At 34.2% G+C, this 22612-nt stretch overlaps 1 non-coding gene and 1 pseudogene across 1 annotated transcript; one reads left to right on the forward strand and one right to left on the reverse strand.

Annotated features, from left to right (window-relative positions):
• Positions 1 to 1269: 1269 nt before the first annotated feature.
• Positions 1270 to 15866, reverse strand: LOC131178336 (ABC transporter G family member 15-like; annotated as a pseudogene).
• LOC131178929 (small nucleolar RNA R71) lies at positions 10109 to 10216 on the forward strand. The gene has a single exon (XR_009147936.1). It is a non-coding gene; the product is annotated as a small nucleolar RNA R71 (small nucleolar RNA).
• Positions 15867 to 22612: the final 6746 nt, after the last annotated feature.

Consider the following 22612-nt stretch of genomic DNA (forward strand, 5'->3'; position numbering starts at 1 on the left):
TTAAAGTAGGCAGCAGCAAAAGGCACATTTGATTCGTTCAAGAGCATCTTCATTGCACAGTGACACCAAATAATAATAATAATAAGAATAAACATTACCTTTTAATTATCAAGGTTATATATATACATAAACAAACTAAATACCATTGAACTGACTTGGATGTATTACTGATTTGTCATTTCAACTTTTAAATGTTTTCACCATTCATATTTATAAACACTTATTATATTACTTTTTTTTTATTGTATTAGATTTATGTTCATAACTAAATTAATATTATATGTTAATAATAGAGTATATATAACTTTACATACAAATATAATCTAATAAAGGACATAATAATTTCTAAATCAATTTTTTTTATTTACACAATGAACTAACTTACATTAATATTAGTATTTTACTTTAAATAATTAAATGTATACTTACAAATCATAAATAAAATAATTATTAATTATTTGATACACATATAACATTCATGTTTCAAAGATTAATATTAATCTATCCCTCTCTCTCTCTCTCTCTCTCTCTCTCTCTCTCTCTCTCTCTCTCTCTCTCTCTCTATATATATATATATATATATATATATATAAGTGAAATTGAGAGGATAAACTTATTAATAAATAAAAATATTCTTAATTTTTATATTATTTATAATTATATTATTTTTTATTATTTAAATTAACTTTTGAGTTATAAAGATTTTTAAAAATTATTGCCGTGATTTTTTTTACATGAAGAAATTTTACTCTTTTCGTTAAACTAATAAATTTTTTATAATTAACTATTTAAAAATAATATCAGTTTACAAAATCTCATAAAATGAATGGTAAAATTTTATTAAATCATCTTACTTTATCTAACAAAATAATTTCACTTTATAATAAAATCAAGTAATTATAGAATACATCTTCTTTTAATGTGCAACCTACGTTCTTTGAAAAAGTCAAGCGGCCTATTTTTATAAATCATCATTTAAAATGTTGTGTGGCGATTTTTTAAAAAGTCAAATGAATTGTTTTTGTTAGGCTTATATATATATATATATATATATATATATATATATATATATATGTATATTAGACTTCTTACAATACACTAAATCAATGGTTATTTTTTGCCATATATGAAATCTTTTAGTGCATTCATTATGTTGATTAAAGTAAATTTTGATGTAGAAGCTTTTAACAATAATAAATTACTTTTAATTACTATAAATCTAAATAGTGCTTTTTCAAAAGAAAACTTGAAAATGATTTATACCCGTAATTAATTTATAAACATGATTACCATAGTATTTGAAAAATTACACACAAGTGCTAAGGCAATGGTGATGCAAGGCCTTCTTGAGAAGACAATGGATGGAGGGGTTGGTGTCTCTTAGAGGAGGTATATTTTTCCCTTCTAAAAGAATCTGAACGCGTTTTGCGTAGGGGTTCAAAACTCTGTTTGGAAAAGAGCCTGTGCAATAGCAATACTGCTCTGTCCTTGTATTTTAGTACCATAAAGAAAACAACCCTGTGACACAAAAATATGAAGAAGAGAGCAGTCAAATCCCACCACTTGGAGTGGTTCGAGTTGACTCCTAAGGCAGTCTCAAGGATCCTCTCGCCCCTAAGCTTTGGCTGTCCAGGCACCCATGGTTCGAACTCGAGACCAATCACATCATTTTTGTATTGACCCTGTTTACGATTGATATAGTAAAGCAATCAGCAACATTCTTTGTAGAAGACCAACAGAACTAAGTGCTTGAGCTGATCAAAAAAATCAGGATCCAAACAGGCAATAAGTAGTTTAGCTTTACCTGTATAGCCCAGGCCGTAAAACTGATATAGCTCATTGGGTACTGCCAGAAAAACTTGGGAAGATAAGCCAGTTGCCTATAGAGTCCAGCTGCAATCGTCAAAAGCATCTGCATTGGAAGAAGATTACAACACTCAGTGCCATGAATTCCTCTAAAAAGCATAAAATTAATAGAAGAAGTAGGTTTAATCTTTTACTTACAATCACAGCAGCTGTAATGCCTTCACCCATCAGGAAGTTGGGTACAAGTAATGCAACAATCATTGTGATACTCTCCATAATAGCGACGCAGCAAGAAGAGATTGATACAGAATTAGCAATAGATGGAGAATCCCAGGTGAAATTTCACCATGTAATAGATTATAACTCCAGAGGATAGACTGATCATCGCCAAGAAAGGGAGCGTGATGTGGCCCAACCGCAAGTGCACGGGTCGTTCAAGTAGTATAGAAAAAGATATCGTTCCCACGAGGAGTTGTGTTAATGATTGAATTTTTGATGTAAAATAAAGTATGTTAAAATTGTATTTTAATCAGATTTTATAAAAGAAATTTAGGAATTTGAAGCATAAGGTATGAAAATGCAAAACTAAATTCAAACAATGACTAATTTAATAATTCACAAAATAAAGAAATTAATAATAATGAAAATTAATAAAATGAGATTAAACTAAATACTCAAAAGTAAAATTCCAAGCAATAATTGATGAAAGACGATTCTGGAGTTAAGGGTTCATATTTAAGTCATTTTGGGATTTTCCCTAGCTAGCCCAATCCATGAAATTTATGGGTTTAAAGGAGATTAACTCTAAAATCCTTTGAAAACTCTTTCGAGTGAGACAAAGAGTGCCTTAATTAACTTAATCCTACTTTCGTGGAGTTAAAATTAACCAAGACCCATTAGGTTCTTTAATCAATCTATTAAAACCCTCTTAACCCTTAGTCTATTTCTAGATCTAAGTTAATTAAGTCCAATTTCTTGATTAACTATCACTTGATTTTCTCCTTTCGGTGCTTCAACCAAGGATTAAGAACATAACTTAATGGGGCCCTTCATTAAGCATGTGAATAAGCACACAAGAAATGGATTAAACCTCATAAATTCATTAAATTGGGACTAACCCAGTTCAAATCCACAAAAATAACTAAAATATTACATCCCTTACTCCAGAATCAAAGAAAACAACTCACAATCCATGTTTAACACAAGAAATTCTAAGTAAAAGAGGAAATAAATCATGAAAATAAACTAAAACTAAAGAAACCCGATACAAGAAAGGTAGGAAATGTGCAATAAAGGAAAGAAAACTCCAAATCTATTTGGAAATGGTGGGAGTGACGTTTTTTACTCTTCAACTGCTGCCCCTTTCCTTTCCTTTTCTTCCTCTCCTCCCTCTAAAATGGGATAAGGGGCTATTTATAACTTTTTCTGACATGGAGCCCTAAAATGGTGTGTTTGAGGTGTGATTTTCTGAGGGAATCTTCTGCCAGCTCATTAATGAAGTCTTTGTGGGACTGCATAAGTGGGTACATAAGTTATCTGATCCCTTATGCGCGATTCAGCTAGTTCTGGCTCTTTTATGCGAAACTGCATGACCAAGCGCATAAGTTATGCACAATTCCGTGAGATTGCATAAGGGAGGCATGAATCTGCATAAGCTATGCACTCTCCTTATGGACAATTCGAGTATTAGAAACGATGTTTCTTCTCCTTATGCAGATCTGCATAACTTATGCGGCAAGTTATGCGCAATTTGGCCAATGCATATTTCAACTTTGAAACTTGTTTTTGACATCTTTGGCTGTAGAAATCACTCCTCAATGGCAAAATTTCTTTTTAGTCCTTCAAAAACACCATTTTTCCTACAAAACAAAGTAAAAATTACAAATTAATCCAAAATTGGCAATTATGAAAAACTAACTAAATAACTAATGAAATTAGCTAAAAGTGACTAATAATCAAATAAAATGGCTAAGAAATTAAACCTAAATGACTATGCAAAATGTATGCATCAAATACCCCCAAACTCAAGCTTTTGCTTGTCCTCAAGCAAACTTTAAAATGTAATGCAATTTTCAGGGGTGCCTTATCCAAAGAGCTATGAAAATCACCTATTAGAGTAACTTAACACACCTTTAGCCATACCAACAATCCATATACCCATCCTTCAAAATGCAAAGGATTTAATGCTTATCCAAGCTTTCACCGCTTAGCCATCAAGTCAATTATCATTCAAAATTCCCAAACCAACCATTCAAAAGAGAGAGTCATGCTCAAAAGGAATTCTAGGACAATCAATAGTCAAAGTGTCTCTATATAGAATGATGGAATTGAATGAATGAATGGATAGTTTTCCAATCCCATAGGCAAATCCCTACTCCTATCTCCACTAATGTAGCAAGTACTATCAAGAGATCAAAGGTCTTTTTAGGGATGTAATGTGGCCATGGGGTTCAAGATGAGGCTAAGAAGAAAAATGGGTAAAAAGGATTCAAAGCATGAGAATATTTCCAATCTTGACAACATAAGGTACACTTCTTATTTTATTATATTTTTTTTTCTCTCTTTTTTTTTTTTATATATATATGGAGGAGAGAAATACACAATGAGAATTGTCAAGTGCTAGCATAGTTTTCAAAACGCATAAAAATGGAGGAACATTTTGATACTTTAAACTTGTATCTTGCATTTTCTTTTGATGATTGTCCCTAAAAATACCACCCCCAAACTCATTCCTTTTAATACTTTGGGTGGATTTCTTTCAATTTGAATGACAGTAATGAAAAGTACATATGCTAGCACCTTTACAAGATGACAAGCATTTCTTCTCCCTTTTATTGCATTTTTTTTCTTTTCTTTTCTTTTTTTATTTTTTTTCTCTCTTTTTTTTTTTATATGTACCTAATATTATGAATAATTATTCTCATGAAAAGGGTTGGAGTGTTTGGTTCATTAGCTAGGTAGCAATAAGGGTTTCAAGAAAAATTAGGAATAAAAAGGCTCAAAGGGGCTTGCAAGGGTCAATTTTAGTTAGGAAAAGGGCCAAAGGTTTTAAAATGAGAAGGTTTAAATTAAAGAATGCCTAATCATCTCTCTTTTCAAGTACAAGCTGGTATTTCGCCTTGAAAGGTTTAGAAAATTTGTTCTAGGATTGGTGAGACATCATTTGACTACCTTATATCCAATAACTCCCTCTAAACACTCCAATCTCTAAAGGACTAGTTGGGTGGCTTTTTGGCTAAGAAGATATAGGCAAGGGATAGACACTTCAAAACTTTGCACCTCTTAGGAAACTTTCAATCCACAAACCCAACTAAAGGTAAGTCAAATCACTCTCATAAGCAACTTCCTATAACTCAAAGGACTTGGCAAAAATTTTATTTTATAAATGCATGATTCCTAAAAAAAAAATAAAAAAAATTGAGCAATGCATTAACTAAATAAAACAAATCTATTTGTAATATCTATATGGTATGATTCCTAGATAATGTGTAATGTATGTATATATGTACAATATAATGTATGCAATCTAATTACAATGTATGTGTATGCTAATGAAATGGAATGAAATGTTTTTTTTTTTTGTACTATTTCCTATATTAAAATGTGAAAACTTTTTGCAAAAATCAAAATTAAAACATTAATGCATACCCCCAAACTCAAAATTGGACATTGTCCTCAATGTCTAAGGTGGTGCATAGTGAAATTCAAGTTAAAAATGAATAACCAAGTATTAGTGAAATGAAAAGCAAATGTGAAAGGTTACCTGGCATAGGACAGTGATTTAGCAGCTAAAATGTTAATTCAAGAGATGATGGTGATGCATAAGAAAGCTGCACAAGTTATGCAGAATAAATGCTGATGCAGTGCATAAGGAGTGTGCATAAGCTGTGCAGTATGGCATGAGTTGCATAAGGGACTGCACAGGCTATGCAGAACATTTGCAGAAGGAGTTTCACAGCCTGTGCAGTATATTGAAAAGCTGCAGCATAATGATATATCAAGGAAAAATGTGCAAACACCAGCAGAGGTATGTAAATATATACAGTGCATAAGCAGGCTGCACAAGTTATGCAGCATACAAAACCTTGAAATGAGTTGCATAAATAACTGCACAAGTTGTGCAGTGGACTAAAAACTGCAGCAGAATTATATAATAGAAAAAAAATGAAAAGAATTGTGGGTCAGGAAGGAATGTACACTAGTATGCAAAATTGAAGCCCACAATCGTAAAGCAATAGTGAAAAGCCAAAGTTACCATCCATTCAATTTGTTCAGCAAACTAAATCAAAGCAAGTTAAATTTGTTCCAGCAACCTTAAAAATGTAAACACTGTATATAAAGGGAAACTACTAGAAGCTAAACAAGAATAGATCAAGAATCAATCTATTTTTATGGCTTTACCCTTGTCTAAATGGTTTGCTGCTGAACTGGATGGGGGTGCTGCTGTTGAGGTGGTGGCTGGGATGGAGGTGATGGTGCACAAGTTATGCAGGTCCTCATGCAAGTTTCGGCAAAAATGAAATAACAGGAAGTTGAGTGGTGCGAAACTGCATAAGTTATGCACTAAGTTGTGCAGGTTTCGGCAGAAAATGAGAGTGTGAAAAATTGGTTATGCAAAAGTGCATAACTTATGCGCTTGGTCATGCAGGTTTCGGCTGAAATTTGCAGTGTGAAAAGTCAGTTATGCAAAAGTGCATAACTTATGCACTCCCTTATGCAGATTTCGACAGAAAATGGAGTCTCAGAAAATGTGGTTATGCAAAAGTGCATAACTTATGCACTCCCTTATGCAGATTTCGACAGAAAATGGAAGTGTGAAAAATTGGTTATGCAAAAGTGCATAACTTATGCACTCCCTTATGCAGGTTTCGGCTAATAATGGAAGTGTAGGAAATGTGGTCATGCAAAAGTGCATAAGCCGTGCACTCTCCTTATGCAAGTCTCGGCAGGTTTTGGAATTCAGAAAAATTGGTCATGCGGAAGTGCATAAGCCGTGCACTCTCCTTATGTAAGTCTCGGCAGGTTTTGGAATTCAGAAAAATTGGTCATGCGGAAGTGCATAAGCCGTGCACTCTCCTTATGCAAGTCTCGGCAGGTTTTACATTTCCAGAATTGGTGGTTATGCGGAAGTGCATAACTTATGCACTCCCTTATGCAAGTCTCGGCAGGAAGTGGAAAATGCAGGAAAGTTGGTCATGCAAAAGTGCATAAGCTATGCACTCCCTTATGCAGATTTCGGCAGAAAGAGAAAATGCAGGATTTGAAGTCATGCAAAAGTGCATAAGTCATGCACACACTTATGCAAGTTTCGGCAGATATGAAATTTGACAAAAATGTGGCTATGCAGAATTGCATAAGCTATGCACATCCTTATGCAGTTTGCAACAGAGATGAAAAATGGCAAGAATTGTGGTTATGCAGGATTGCATAAGCTATGCACATTCTTATGCAGTTTTTAGCAAGATGAGAAAATGGCAAAATTTGTGATCTAAAAGCTGCATAAGCTATGCAGTTACTTATGCACAATTCAACAAGATTGAGATTACAATTGAAAATGAATTGCAAGTTTGAAAAATACACTAGAATGCAGAAATGTAATTCTATAAAGCATAAATCATGAGAAATTATCACCCAAAAACACATCAATATATACAAAATCCATCACAATTGCATCAAACAAGCTTGTAGAAGTGAGTTTTGCATAAGAGGCATTTGTGAATTATGCCATTTCAACTCAAATTCTGCAAATCAACATTTAGCACATTAAAAACTCAATAAAATCTGCATAAAGTTGCATCTATCCACAAATGAGAATGGACTCCCCAAGTTATGCCAAGAAAATGCAGTATGTCCACCTTGAATCTCACAACCCAAATAAGCTCAAAACTACAAAAATGACCCACTTACCATCATAGTAACATGATAAGCACAAGTACTTAAAAGTTACACACCCAACCTCACAAAGAAGCAAATGCCATGTTCTGCAGACCCCTTTTTGCTGAAAGTTTCATTTCTCTGCATAAACCAAGAAGAAGACCTGCACAGGATATGCAATGAAAATAAAACAATCTTGGGAGAGTTAATGGATAAAATATCAGATTAAGAGTTACTCCCCAGCAGTGCAACAACCTTCATCCATTGAAATACATCTACAAAGGACAAGATTCAACAATGTCAAAAATTGAATTTGGGGAGATTTAAGATAAAAACAAAAGTAATGCAAATAAAAGTAAATTAACAAAAGCAAAATAAAAGAACTTGGGGTGCCTCCCAAGAGCGCTAATTTATGGTCCTTAGCTTGACCCTTTTCATGCTTCATGGTGGCTGGAATTGGAATTTATTGCCTCTATTTCCAATAGGTGCTTCAATGAATCTATACTTCATTTTCTTTCCATCACATGAGAAGATCCTTGTTGCTTTGTCTAAAAATCCAACCATTTCTTTCTTGACAACCTTTGGTGCATCTTTTTCTTTGAGAGATGGTTGCTTGGCCTCACTTTTCTCCACTTGCTCAAGTTGAAAGATTGGTGCCATATGACAAGGTGGATTACTCTTCAAATATTGTGCAAATACAGCTTTTTTTGGATTTTCATCATTGATAGTCCCTTCATGGACAAGACAACTTTCAAGAGAAGCCTTTGGATAGCTCTTTCTAAAGTGCTCTTTTGCTAACTCATCAACTATATCAATTCTCAAACAAGAGTCTACATCTTCATGTTGCTTCTTCTTGTTATTGCCAATATTGAAGACTAACTGATCCTCTCCGACTCTAAGAGTAAGCTTTTCACCTTTCACGTCAATCAAAGCACCAGCTGTAGCCAGGAAAGGCCTCCCCAAAATGATTGGCATATGAGAATCCTCTTCCATGTCCAAAATGACAAAGTCAACTGGGATGTAAAATTTTCCAACCTTCAGTGGTATATTTTCCAAGATCCCTTTTAGATACTTAATTGATCTGTCTGCCAACTGAAGAGAAATGTGGGTTGGCTTAAGATCCCCCATGTTAACCTTCTCATAGATGGAGAGGGGCATAAGGCTTACACTAGCCCCTAAATCACATAAAGCTTTTATAGAACATGATTCCCCAATGTGGCATGGAATTGAAAAACTCCCTGGATCCTTGAGCTTTGGAGGAAGTTTCCTTTGGAGGATAGCACTGCATTCCTCGATTAAGGCTCTGATCTCATAATCTTCAAGTCTTCTTTTATTTGAGAGAATTTCTTTCAAAAACTTAGCATAAGAAGGCATTTAGGAAAGAGCATCGATAAAAGGCACATTTATATATAGCTTCTTCAAAACCTCTAAGAACTTCCCAAATTGCTTATCAAGCTTGGCTTTTTGAAATCTTTGTGGAAAGGGAAGCTGTGGCTTGTAAGGCTCTGGAGGTATGTATTTCTCTTCTTTCTCTTCAACCTCCTCTTTACCTTTTTCTGCACTCTCTTGTTTTTCATCTCCCTTGACATCTTTCTCATTGTCTCTCTTCTCAACTTTTTCACTCTTCTCAATATGCACTATTTTACCACTCCTCAGTGTGATGGCATGACATTGCTCCCTTGGATTTTCTGTTTGACTAGGAAGTTTTCCCATAGAATTGGTACTTGATGAGCATGTTTGTTGTGCAATCTGATTTTCCAGCATCCTATTGTGTGTTTGCATTTGTTCCAGCCTTGCTTTCATCTCTCTCATCTCTTCATCACGCTTAGTTTGATTAGTAAGGATTTGTTGTAATAAAGCCTCTGCGGTGGAACTTTGTTCTTGCTGTCTTGGTAGAGGTGCAGGAATTGCATTCTTTTGCTGAAAACTAGGTGGTGGTTGCCTAGGTTGTTGGTATTGATGCCCTTGTTGTTGTGGTGAAAAGTTCTGAGTTGAAGCTTGATTTTGCTGATTCTCCCATGAAAAATTGGGATGATTCCTCCAAGCATATGAAGGATAATGTACTCCACAGCTCATTGTTCCTTCTGCATAAGTAACTTGTTGAGAACTTCCAGAGCATGATGATGAACTGACTAGCATACTTAAATCCTCCATTTTCTTAGCAAGGACATGAATGAGTGCATCAAATTTGGCATTAATCATGTTGAATGGATCAAGCTCATACATTCCAGCAACTTGCCTTTTTTGAGTTGGAATTGACCCTCTTGGACTACTCCATAAATGACTGTTCTTTGCTATTTTCTCTAACAACTCATAAGCTTCATCTTCATGCTTAATGATGAATTCCCCTCCAGTTTGAGCATCAATGATTCCTCTGATAGCAGGAGTGACATTTGTGTAAAAATTCTGGTTTATCATCCATTTAGGAATGGCATGATGTGGACATTGTCTCTCCAACTCCTTCCATCTCATCCATGACTCATAAAGAGTCTCATCTTCTCTTGGTCTAAAAGCAATCATTTGATTCCTCAACTCTTGAGTTTTTCCAGGTGGAAAGTATTGGGCAAGAAATGCATCAGTGAGCTGCTCCCAATTTGTAATTGAGTTGTGAGGTAAAGAATCAAGCCAATCCAATGCTCTATCTTTCAAAGAGAATGGAAACAATTTTAGCCTTGCTGCATCATCAGACACTCCTGGTTGCTTTTGCATGTCACAGATCATAACAAACTTCTTAAGATGAGTATGAGGATTTTCTGAAGGATGACCTCTGAATTGAGAATTTTGAATCATTTGTAGTACTCCAAAATCCATCTTATAACTATTTGCATCAATTCTTGGTCTTGCTAAACTCTCTCTCAAGTCATCAAAACGAGGAAAAGCATGATCCATCATGCTTCCCTTAGGCACATTAGCATTTACAACCTCTTCACCTTGGGCTGCATTTTCATTGTTTCGATCATTTCCAACATTACCACCACCTATTCTAATTCTTTCATCAGCCATGTCTCCTTCAATTTCAGCTGCTCTCAGTGCTTCTTTTCTTCTTCTGGTTTCATTCTTGTTGGCTTTGCAAAATATCTCAATTTCAGGATTAAACAATAAGGATGTGTCACTTGTGCTTCTAGCTCTTCTCATAAAAGATTAAGAGTACCTGAAAAAGAACAAACAAACACAAAATGAAAAGATAACAAAGATAAAACTATAAACAACTAAAATAATCAAGAATTCAATCTTAAACAAATAACTCCTCGGCAACGGCGCCAAAAACTTGATGTGGCCAAACCGCAAGTGCACGGGTCGTTCAAGTAGTATAGAAAAAGATATCGTTCCCACGAGGAGTTGTGTTAATGATTGAATTTTTGATGTAAAATAAAGTATGTTAAAATTGTATTTTAATCAGATTTTATAAAAGAAATTTAGGAATTTGAAGCATAAGGTATGAAAATGCAAAACTAAATTCAAACAATGACTAATTTAATAATTCACAAAATAAAGAAATTAATAATAATGAAAATTAATAAAATGAGATTAAACTAAACACTCAAAAGTAAAATTCCAAGCAATAATTGATGAAAGACGATTCTGGAGTTAAGGGTTCTTATTTAAGTCATTTTGGGATTTTCCCTAGCTAGCCCAATCCATGAAATTTATGGGTTTAAAGGAGATTAACTCTAAAATCCTTTGAAAACTCTTTCGAGTGAGATAAAGAGTGCCTTAATTAACTTAATCCTACTTTCATGGAGTTAAAATTAACCAAGACCCATTAGGTTCTTTAATCAATCTATTAAAACCCTCTTAACCCTTAGTCTATTTTTAGATCTAAGTTAATTAAGTCCAATTTCTTGATTAACTATCACTTGGTTTTCTCCTTTTGGTGCTTCAACCAAGGATTAAGAACATAACTTAATGGGGCCCTTCATTAAGCATGTGAATAAGCACACAAGAAATGGATTAAACCTCATAAATTCATTAAATTGGGACTAACCCAGTTCAAATCCACAAAAATAACTAAAATATTACATCTCTTACTCCAGAATCAAAGAAAACAACTCACAATCCATGTTTAACACAAGAAATTTTAAAGAGGAAATAAATCATGAAAATAAACTAAAACTAAAGAAACCCGATACAAGAAAGGTAGGAAATGTGCAATAAAGGAAAGAAAACTCCAAATCTATTTGGAAATGGTGGGAGTGACGTTTTTTACTCTTCAACTGCTGCCCCTTTCCTTTCCTTTTCTTCCTCTCCTCCCTCTAAAATGGGATAAGGGGCTATTTATAACTTTTTCTGACATGGAGCCCTAAAATGGTGTGTTTGAGGTGTGATTTTTTTAGGGAATCTTCTGCCAGCTCATTAATGAAGTCTTTGTGGGACTGCATAAGTGGACTGCATAAGTTATCTGATCCCTTATGCGATTTTCAGTTTCGGCTCTTTTATGCATGACCAAGCGCATAAGTTATGCACAATTCCGTGAGATTGCATAAGGAGGCGTGAATCGCATAAGCTATGCACTCTCCTTATGCACAATTCGGAGTATTGGAACAGTGTTTCTTCTCCTTATGCAGATCTGCATAACTTATGCGGCAAGTTATGCGCAATTTAGCCAATGCATATTTCAATTTTGAAACTTGTTTTTAACATCTTTGGCTGTAGAAATCACTCCCCAATGGCAAAATTTCTTTTTAGTCCTTCAAAAACACCATTTTTCCTACAAAACAAAGTAAAAATTACAAATTAATTCAAAATTGGCAATTATGAAAAACTAACTAAATAACTAATGAAATTAGCTAAAAGTGACTAATAATCAAATAAAATGGCTATGAAATTAAACCTAAATGACTATGCAAAATGTATGCATCAGAGCGATGAAAGGAAATTGGCAAGCACCAACACACCCTCTCCATAGTGCCCATTATATCTTTCATAGTACACTACCTACACAATTGAACCCATGTAAGCATACTTGCTAAACCATCATTCTCCCTGCTATTGCAGAGAGAATTTTACTATGACACGAACCCTGACAAAGGTTGTTTATTCTAGCATGAGTATAAATTAACAAATTTAATGTCATTGTAGATGTGTTTTATTTTACCTTCCATTCTTCACTGAGAGAGGGTAAGCCTCCAACACACAAGCAAAGCTAGAAGTCGAAAAAATATGTGCAACATTTAACTCTTGCTAAGATTGTTGAGCTTGATAAGCCAATATCAAAGAACATAATTCCAGTTCCAAGTGTGATTAGAACGCAGAATAGGATCCGTATCCAGTAATATGCTAGCTTCCTTGTCATGTTTATGAATGAACGGTTAGTTAATATGCAGAGTTGCTTCCACCAACTGGCTTTGTTCATATATGGACTAGTCACAAGCTCTTCCCACATGGGGTATCGAATATTAAGATTATATTATGATTAATTAGAAGTAATTTCTTCAAGCTTGAGTTACTCACATGAGCAAGGGTAAGTTCTCGAATCTGTTTTCTTGTATCTACTGAATATGCAGAATTCATGTATTTTTGTATAAGAACTGCTTTGATATCTTCTATGCTCAGATTGATTTGAGAATTTGAAGATTCAGGAGATCCCTGTAACACATGTATATATCAGAAATTTTTCTTAATGGTGAGAGGCTGCTCAGAATTGCAGAAAACAATTTAATTAACATGTTTGTAATTATAGAAAACAATCTAATTAACATGTCAGTAATTACAGAAAACAATCTAATTCAAGAGAGAGTAAAGTTATATGACTACATACAAAATCTTTTTGTGACCGTAATCTAATCGCAGCTATCTTGTCAAAATCTGAATTGATACACCTAAGAAAGTGATCTGAAGGGTTTCTCCTTGTTGGACAAGGAAATCCAGCCTCGGAAAAGAAGCGCATAACGGACAAAAAATCAGCACATTTTATAACGACACATCAAATTTTATTATCCAAATATTCTATTCAATTACCTTGATGGCTGCCTTTGCCTCTTCAAAATGGATGGTTTCTCCACTTGAGAGGAGGCATAAGTCATCAAACAAATCAAAGAGAAAACTACTTGGCTGGTGAATAGAACAAATCACTATTCTTCCATTAAGAGCAATATTTCTTAAAGCTTCAATGACGAAGAAAGCTGAAGCACTATCGAGCCCGGAAGTGGGTTCATCAAGAAACATGACGTGAGGCTGTGTTAATATCTCCAGACTAATGCTAAGTCGCCTCTTTTCACCGCCACTTCTTCCTCTCAAATGACAGTTTCCAATCTTTTTGTCAGCACAATCCTGCAATCCCATCTTCATCATTGTGTTTTGTACTACTGCATTGATTTCATTTTTTGTAAATGTTGTAGGAAGCCTCAACTTAGCTGAGTAAGTGAGGGTTTCTCTGACACTGAGAGTCCCCAAGAGAAAATCTTCTTGAGTGACATAAGACTGCAAAATAAATCAGAAACACACATCCAGGGTGAAAATTGAAGAGAAACAAAATATTCAAAGAAAGAATTTGCATATAAAATAATATGATCAATCAATCAAAGAGCTAAACTACTACTCCAAGAACATAAGTGCTACGATTTGAACTCTTAACCTTTTGTATGATGAGATAGACACTCAATTATTCTCCTAGCCCAACAGCATCAACATTTTTATTTTGAATATTCTTTCTTCGTATTATTTCTTTCTTTATCAATAAGATTGATCAATGATACTTAGTTACATACAATTTTTCTGCAGCCTATGCTCCTCTGCTTCCCATTCAGCAAAACATTTCCAGTCATTATAACATTGGGTGAAAGCCTCCCTTTCAGTGAAATGCTCAAAGTATTACTTGAGAAATTAAAGAAGGGAACTGCCAATTCTAAAATGCAATGCTAAAGAATTTACATTAATGGGATGAAATTAAGCCCAAGTTTTCTATGCATTCAAGAAGCAACTTTAGATGAGGTCTATCATTACTATCCAAAGTTTTGCACATTACTATCCAAAGGTCTATCAACTTTAGATGAGGTCTCATTCTCCTTCCTTAAACTAGCAAGCTCACTTTTCAAAAGTTTATTTCTCTTATGACTTAATTCTAGTTCATCATTCATAACTTTAAGAGCATTAACTAGTTCATCATAAGAAAATTCAACAACATCATCATTTAAAGTTACCTCATTGGAGCTTTCCTCCATTGCCATGAAGCACATTTGGGCAACTTGATCACCAATCTCCTCATCTTCGGAGTCACTTGATTCATCCCATGTTGCTTTAAGTGCCTTCTTCTTGAACTTCTTGAAAGGCTTCTTCAATTTGGGACAATCTGTTCTAATGTGACCCGGTTTGTTGCATTCAAAGTATATGGGAGGATCCCTCTTGCTACTTTCTCCTTTGTCCTTCTTGAAGTTCCTCTTTGGGATGAACTTCTTGTTTTGGAAGAATATCTTCCTTATTCTCCTTGTCATTAGAGCCAATTCTTCCTCATCAAACTCATCATCTTCATCACTTGAGTTTTTGGAAGATACTTTGAAGGCAATGGTCTTTTTGGCTTTGTTAGGTTCCTCCACTTGCTATCTTTTGAGGGTCATCTCATAGTCAATGAGATTTCCTAAGAGCTCATCAAGTTGTACCTTGCTCAAGTCCTTGGAATCCTTGAGTGAAGTTACTTTAGGTAGCCACTCCTTAGAAAGACTTCTTAAAATCTTCTTTACTACCTCCTCATTTGTGAATTTCTTCCCAAGAGATTTAATTCCTCTTATAATCTCCACAAATCTATCATACATTTCACTTATGGTTTCATCCGACTTCATCTTGAACAATTCATATTGGTAGATAAGGGAATCCATCTTATTCTCCTTTACTTGACTAGTACTTTCATGAATAACTGCTAAAGCATCCAAAATTTCTTTTGCAGTAGACTTCATACACACTTTATTATATTCACTTCTACTTAATGCACAAAATAGAACATGAATAGCCTTATCATTTAAAGCCACTCTTCTTTTCTATTGCTCACTCCATTCACCCTTAGGCTTAGCTATATGCACACCATCAACAATTTTAGTTGGGGTGAATGGCCCATTTTCTACAACATCCCACAAGTCAACCCCTTCTGATTTAAGGAAATAATACATCCTATTTTTCCAATACAAGAAGTCATTACCATCAAAGAAAGGAGGTCTTACCACCGATTGACCTTCTTGTGCATTGAGAGTTGCCATTGATCTTTACTCCAAGATGACTAAATCTTGTAGAATGGAGACTTGCTCTGATACGACTTGTTATCCCTTGTAGCAACCCAGGAGGGGGGGGGGTGAATTGGGTTCTAATTGCAAAGTTAAAGATTAAAAGAAATTTAAACACAAAGAAGAGAAAATGTAGAATGATAATACAAGAGATTTATAGAGGTTCGACTATCCCAAGCCTATGTTCTCTCCTTAAGGCCCTCCTTGAGAGTTAACTCTACTAAAATTCTTCTTTGGGTGAAGAATAAACCCCTTACAATCACCACAAGAGCAAACTCTTACTCTTTTACAAATCCCTTTACACTCAAGAGCTATTTAAAGCTCTATCACACTTAAAATTATAATAAGTGCTCACAACAACTGTGAAGGAACTCTCAGAACAATGAATTTACAACTCAAATATCAAGTTCTCAACATTAACTATGGTAGCTCAAGTTCTAGAAAGAGAGAATGAAGAAAATCTTTAGAACCCAATAAATTTCCAAAAGATTGTTGTTGTCTAAACTTGTTTCCAGTCATAAATAGTGCCTATTTATAGTTTTTGTAAGAAAATAGCCGTTGAGGGCGCATTAAATGCAAAACTAGCCATTCAACCACCCAAAGCTCTATTTTATCGAGCTGCAAAAACCTAAGTTTGGCTACTGGAGTTATTTACTTCGGCTGTCGAAGGTAGAAGTGCCAAAAAACAGCTTTTGAAAAGTCACCTTCGACTGCCGAAGTTCCCACTTTCGGCTGCCAAAGTGCTCTCTAGACAAAATGACTTTTAACGTTAAAAAATCATGATTTAAAGAGTGAACTTCGGCTGCCAAACTTCCCACTTTCGGCTGCCGAAGTGCTCTCTGGACAGAAAGTGTCAAAAAGGCACTTAGGCTTCGGAAATGCATAACTTTTTGACCGGAACTCGGATTTTCGATCCGTTTGAACCGTTGGAAAGCTAATTTGATAAACTTTTCAATGAAAACACTTTCAAAAACAAATTTGCATTTCTCAAATGTGAAAATTTCATTTTAGTCCCCCTTGGTCAAGAAAAAGTTACAAGTAAAGACACTAAGAAATTAAAAGTTTAAAAAACTCATAACTTTTTGATCCGAACTCATATTTTTGATCCATTTGAACTATTGGAAAGCTAATTCAATGTATTTTGCAACTAAAATACTTTTCAAAATTAATTTTGCATTTTTGAAAAATTTATTTAATTTTTCCTTGATAAAAAATTAGGTGAAAACTAAATTGAACAAGATAATCTTAGTACCACCTAGACTTGAGCTAACATAATTAATAAAATGAGATTTACATGATATAAAATAAATAAAAGTTACATTGTAAGTTCCTATAAATGTTTGCTTCCTTATGGTGCTCTTCCTTAACCTTAATTTGAAGCAATTTGGCAATTTTGAATCTAGGACCTACAAACTCAACACAAACACTTCCAAAGTATATTAGTAGCACACTAATTGTTTATTATCATCAAAACATGGGTTAAGACACCTAGGTCCAACATATCTGTCCATCCATCACACAACAATGAACATCTATAATTTGCCTATTCTTCTTTATGAGATTAAAGAAGTTCATTTGTGGTCTGCACTTCCTTGTTAAGTAACCTAACTCTAACCTCATGATAGCTTGGAGGTTTCATTTCCCTTCCATAATTTCCTCTAGCTCGAATCATTTCTCCAAAACTATCATAATTCACAGCATTAAAAGCTATTCCTACATCATATATCCATCGTGCTATGGCAATACAAGCACGCTCTTTTAATTCTTTCTTAGCTGGACTATTTTCATCAATAATAGTTTGCCTCACATTTTTTCCCATAACAGCCTGTTTGGGAAAAAATAAGCATCAATAGGCCCTTTATTGATTTGTAATTGTAGAACTTTTGCTCTTTTTGAAGCACTAGTACCATTGCCATGAATTGTTTTTCTTTATTTTCCACTACTAATTTCTTGCACCAGATCCTCCTCTTCCTCATTTTCATCAATTCCTAGTGTTTCAACATCTTTAAATTCAGGTGGTCTTTCCACAGTCATGACAGATTTTTTCTATCTTTTATTACTAATAAAGTTCTGCATTTGACTCCTCACATCTTCTGGACATTTTGGACACCGAACCACATTTTTATAACCTCCAGCAAAGTGTTGCTTGATTCTATTAACTCCCCCTTTATAAACTTTCATACAGCAAATGCATTAAAGATTATTTGTATTATTTTCATTAACTTGAATTACATGTGTCCATCCTGGATCTGTTCTTTTACTACCAGTAGAAGATATATATAACACCCTTCCTATAGCAACTCCGTACATTCTACTGTTCCGGTGACCAGTGTCAGTCTGGACAGCTAGAACGTCTGAAAAAATATTTAAATTAAAGTGAGGAACCATAATTAACTCAAATATTAATAAGAAAAATTTAGAAAAAATTTTAGAAATAAAATACAACCAAGTTAAATGAGCCGGTGCCCTAGCGATGGGTAACCCAGTGAGAAGTTACGGTTCTCATAACTAGGAGCCCTAGACCCGGAGGAAAATTCATAAAATAATTTTTAGGATTCCAGAGAAGGGTCATTGAGGTTCCTATGGCATTAGAATGCCAATAAAATGCTTAGAAAAAATTTTTAATCAATACAGACAATTTTAGTCTGTTATGCCAAACGGAGGGCATTTTGGTCATTTCGTCTTCAGAGATGATTTTTGGCCGACTTGTCCAGTTAAGTAAGTAATTATTATGACACAAAATGTGAATAAATATCGCTAAAAATTAAATTGAAAATGAGTAGAGAAGAAAAGGAAAGAAAATGAGATTAAATGACAATTTTGACATCACATGATGTCATCAACCCTTTCCCCATCAATCACAATTAAGTTAACCTATTAAAAAGGTATAATTGAGACAAAAATAAACAAAAGCAATCAGATTCATCTCCTTCCCCATTTCCAGCCGTTTCCCCTTCCACACCCAAACCACCATTGAAAGCTTATCAAAGCTTCAATTCCCACCTTAAACCACCTCAAAACCCTAACTTGCCTTCATTAAAAATTATCCCTACCACTAGAGCAAGCCTTAGGCAGCAATTTGAAAGGAAGAAAGTGAAGTTTTTAAGTCTTGAAAAGTGACTAAGTGAATGTTAGTGCCACTTTTGTTTATTTTTCTCTTATATTCTTTGTTACAACATTAATTTAAACTGGAAAATATGAAAATGGAATAAATTGAAATTGTGGAGTTAGGGTTTGGGAGAAACCTAGGGTTTGCTCATGTGTTGGTGAATGAAAGTTTAAATGGTCAATTAGTGACCATTTGGCTGTGTATGATGAAGAAATGAAGTGAGTTGTGGCTTGGTATTTGAATTTGGGTGAGCTGCCTTGGCTGCCCTGCAGGTCTGAATGTGAGTCCAGTAGGTTTGGGCAGCTATAAATGGAGTTGTAGAGGTTCAATTGGTGCAAGACCAATTGGAAATGAAACTAGACACATAATGGCATCACTTTGGTAAAGAAACCCTGCCCAGAAAACCAAACCAAGTTAGCCTAAAAATTGCCCTAATCCGGGTGACTTGCATTCTGCTTGGGCAAAATGACCTTAGTCATAACTCAGTGTATAAAATTCAAATTGACCTGAAATTTTACCAGAAAAAATGTGAGACATATACCTACAACTTTCATGAAGAACACAAATCCAAATTCTGATCATAACCTAGTCAAATTTCTAACCAAACTTAGGTTACCAAATCTGGTAGAATCAGTTTTGCCCAGAATTTTGGATTCTGTCCAATCTAGCCAGTTATAGTGTTTATAACTTGAGTTACAAAACTCCAAATGGAGTGATTCGAAAAAGGAAATGTAACTAGACAAAATAAGGAACAACTTTCATGAAGACAATTTTGTCAAATTCCTACTATACAAATGACCAATGGAACAGTAAACACAAGGCTTGAAATCTAAAAATTTTGAACAACTAACACTAAGCTTAGAAATGGTATTGGCAACCAATACCAACAACTTTAGAATGCAAAATGTGGTATGTTGGGAGTATTAGAACTAATGTACCTATTGCCTATGCAAAAGTCAACATTTTAGTTGACTAATGAAATGAATAGTAATACCTAAACTTAAATTTCAAGAATTGTACAATTTAAAAATGTAACATGCCCTAGTACACCTAGCAATATTGGTTTGGATAGGTTGGCATGCCAATAGAGTTCAGTTAGCAGTACTGCACATGGCATTATGCCATTCTGTGATTTTATGGCTTTTAGCCATTCTGACATTATGTTGATACTTGGCCTTGTGCCTAATGTTATTGACTTATTACACGGCTCGCACACCCGGAGATACATATGTGACCAATGGTGTGAGGTACTTGATACGGTGCGGTTACTGTTTATCTAGTCCAGTCATCCAGTATAGGTTACTTGGGCAACCAAAAATAAAAGTAGATAAATTTAATGAAATAATGAATACAACAAGTACAATCAAATAAGACTACAAATAATTATCAAAAAAATTGTCTGCATAAGACATCAGAACATGCACTGCATATTTATTTGCTGTTATTTCTTTTTATTTTATTATTGGCACCACTAAGAATTATTGCTTAGCGCGTTGCTTTTTGCCACGCGTAGGTTCTGGAGAGACCGATAGAGATCCCAGTAAACCACAGACTGGGTGAGATCATTTGTAGCTCTGCATAGTGTCTGTGTCACCTCACCATCATCAGTGCATTGGTAGGACACTAGGTTTTATTTTGGTATTTTGTAATTAACTTTTATTTTCTCATGTGTAATTAAGACTTATGTAATATATTTTAGTATTTATGTAAATTATGAAAATTGTGTTTATGAATGAAAAGTGCATATTTATTTATGACATGTATATGAATATCATAGGAAATGAATGAATGAGAAATGGAATTGTTGTTGAAAAATATTGAGATTTTGTTGATGAAATGGAGTTTGGGAATGACTGAGAAAATTTTGGAAGTGTTTTTCACAGGTTCCGAAGAACTGTTTTATCCATTTTTAGCCGGCACTCTGCCGGATTTTCTATAAAATTTGCAGAACCTCAAATAAATTATAATTTCAATAAATGACTTAAATGAATTATACTTTACTTCATAATTATGAAAGAAATAAATTAGGAAGAATAAAAATGATTAAAATAAAATAGGGTGTTCTGGTACACTGTGTGATATATTTTACTCGGCTATACTGTAGACGGGTAAGGAGTGTCACAATATAGTTGTATTACACTTATCGCCAATCTATGATCTAATAATAAAAAAAAAGTAACATAATTAAAAAGCAACAAAACAGCACTATAAAGGTTGTGCTATCTCAATTCAATACTAGCAACAAAGCAACAAATAGAAGAAAATAAGAAATTAAAGTAACAACTATCAATTCAAGCAAATAAGAAATTAAAATATTAAACATTAGCTTTTTTCAGTAATTTTTATAATTATATATCATGCTATATTGGTATATTTAAAAAGCATTTATAATACTGACAATAATGCAACATGGAGAAGAAAATTACAAGTTAATTAACTAAAGCAATAATTCTCAATACTTTCCTAAACTCCCAATTCAAGCAAATAAAAAATTAAAATATTAAACATTTGATTTTTTTTAATAATTTGCATAATTATACATCATGCATTATTGGTATATTTAAAAAGCATTTATAATACTAACAATAATGTAACATAGAGAAGAAAATTACAAATTAATTAATTAAAGCAATAATTCTCAATACTTTCCCAAACTATTAATTCAAGCAAATAAGATATTAAAATATTAAACATTTGATTTTTTAAATAATTTGCATAATAAGAAATTGTAATTTACACATCAAGAGTATTAATACCTATACTCAACTCAACTCAACTAAGTCTTTATCCCAAAAATTTGGGGTCGGCTATATGGATTCTCTTTCTCTACTCTAAACGATTTTGGGTTAAATCCTCGGAAATGTGTAATGCTTCTAGGTCATGTTGTACTACTCTCCTCCAAGTCAGTTTAGGTCTACCCCTTCTTTTCTTTCTATCTTCTACCCTAATGTGCTCTACTTGTCTAACTGGAGCCTCCGTATGCCTACGCTTCACATGACCAAACCACCTTAATCTCCCTTCTCTCAACTTATCCTCAATTGGTACCACTCCTACCTTTTCTCTAATACTCTCATTACGGACTTTATCTAGTCTAGTATGGTCACTCATCCACCTTAACATTCTCATCTCTGCAACTCTTATCTTAGACACATACGACTCCTTCAGTGCTCAATACTCACTACCATATAACATGGCCGGTCGTATGGCTGTACGGTAAAATTTTCCTTTCAACTTATTGGGAATCTTGCAATCACATAAAACTTTCGTGGCACGTCTCCACTTCAACCATTTGGCTTTAATCCTATGACTAACATCTTCCTCACATCCCCCATCTACTTGAAGGACTGAGCCGAGATTTTTAAAGTGATTACTTTGGGACAGTATCACTCCATCCAAACTAACTCCTTCTCTATCACCAATACTTAACTTAAAGCCTATTGACTCTAGAGTATTTCTCCAAAGCTCTAGTTTTCCATTAACTCCTTCTTGCGTCTCATTTATCCAAACTATATCATCCGTAAACATCATGCACCAAGGGATACTCTCTTGTATGTGTTTCGTTAATTCATCTAAAACTAATGTAAAAAATGTCACATAATCACAATCACAATAC

The sequence above is a fragment of the Hevea brasiliensis genome, chromosome 3 (assembly GCF_030052815.1).
Source record: "Hevea brasiliensis isolate MT/VB/25A 57/8 chromosome 3, ASM3005281v1, whole genome shotgun sequence".
Classification (NCBI taxonomy): Eukaryota; Viridiplantae; Streptophyta; class Magnoliopsida; order Malpighiales; family Euphorbiaceae; genus Hevea; species Hevea brasiliensis.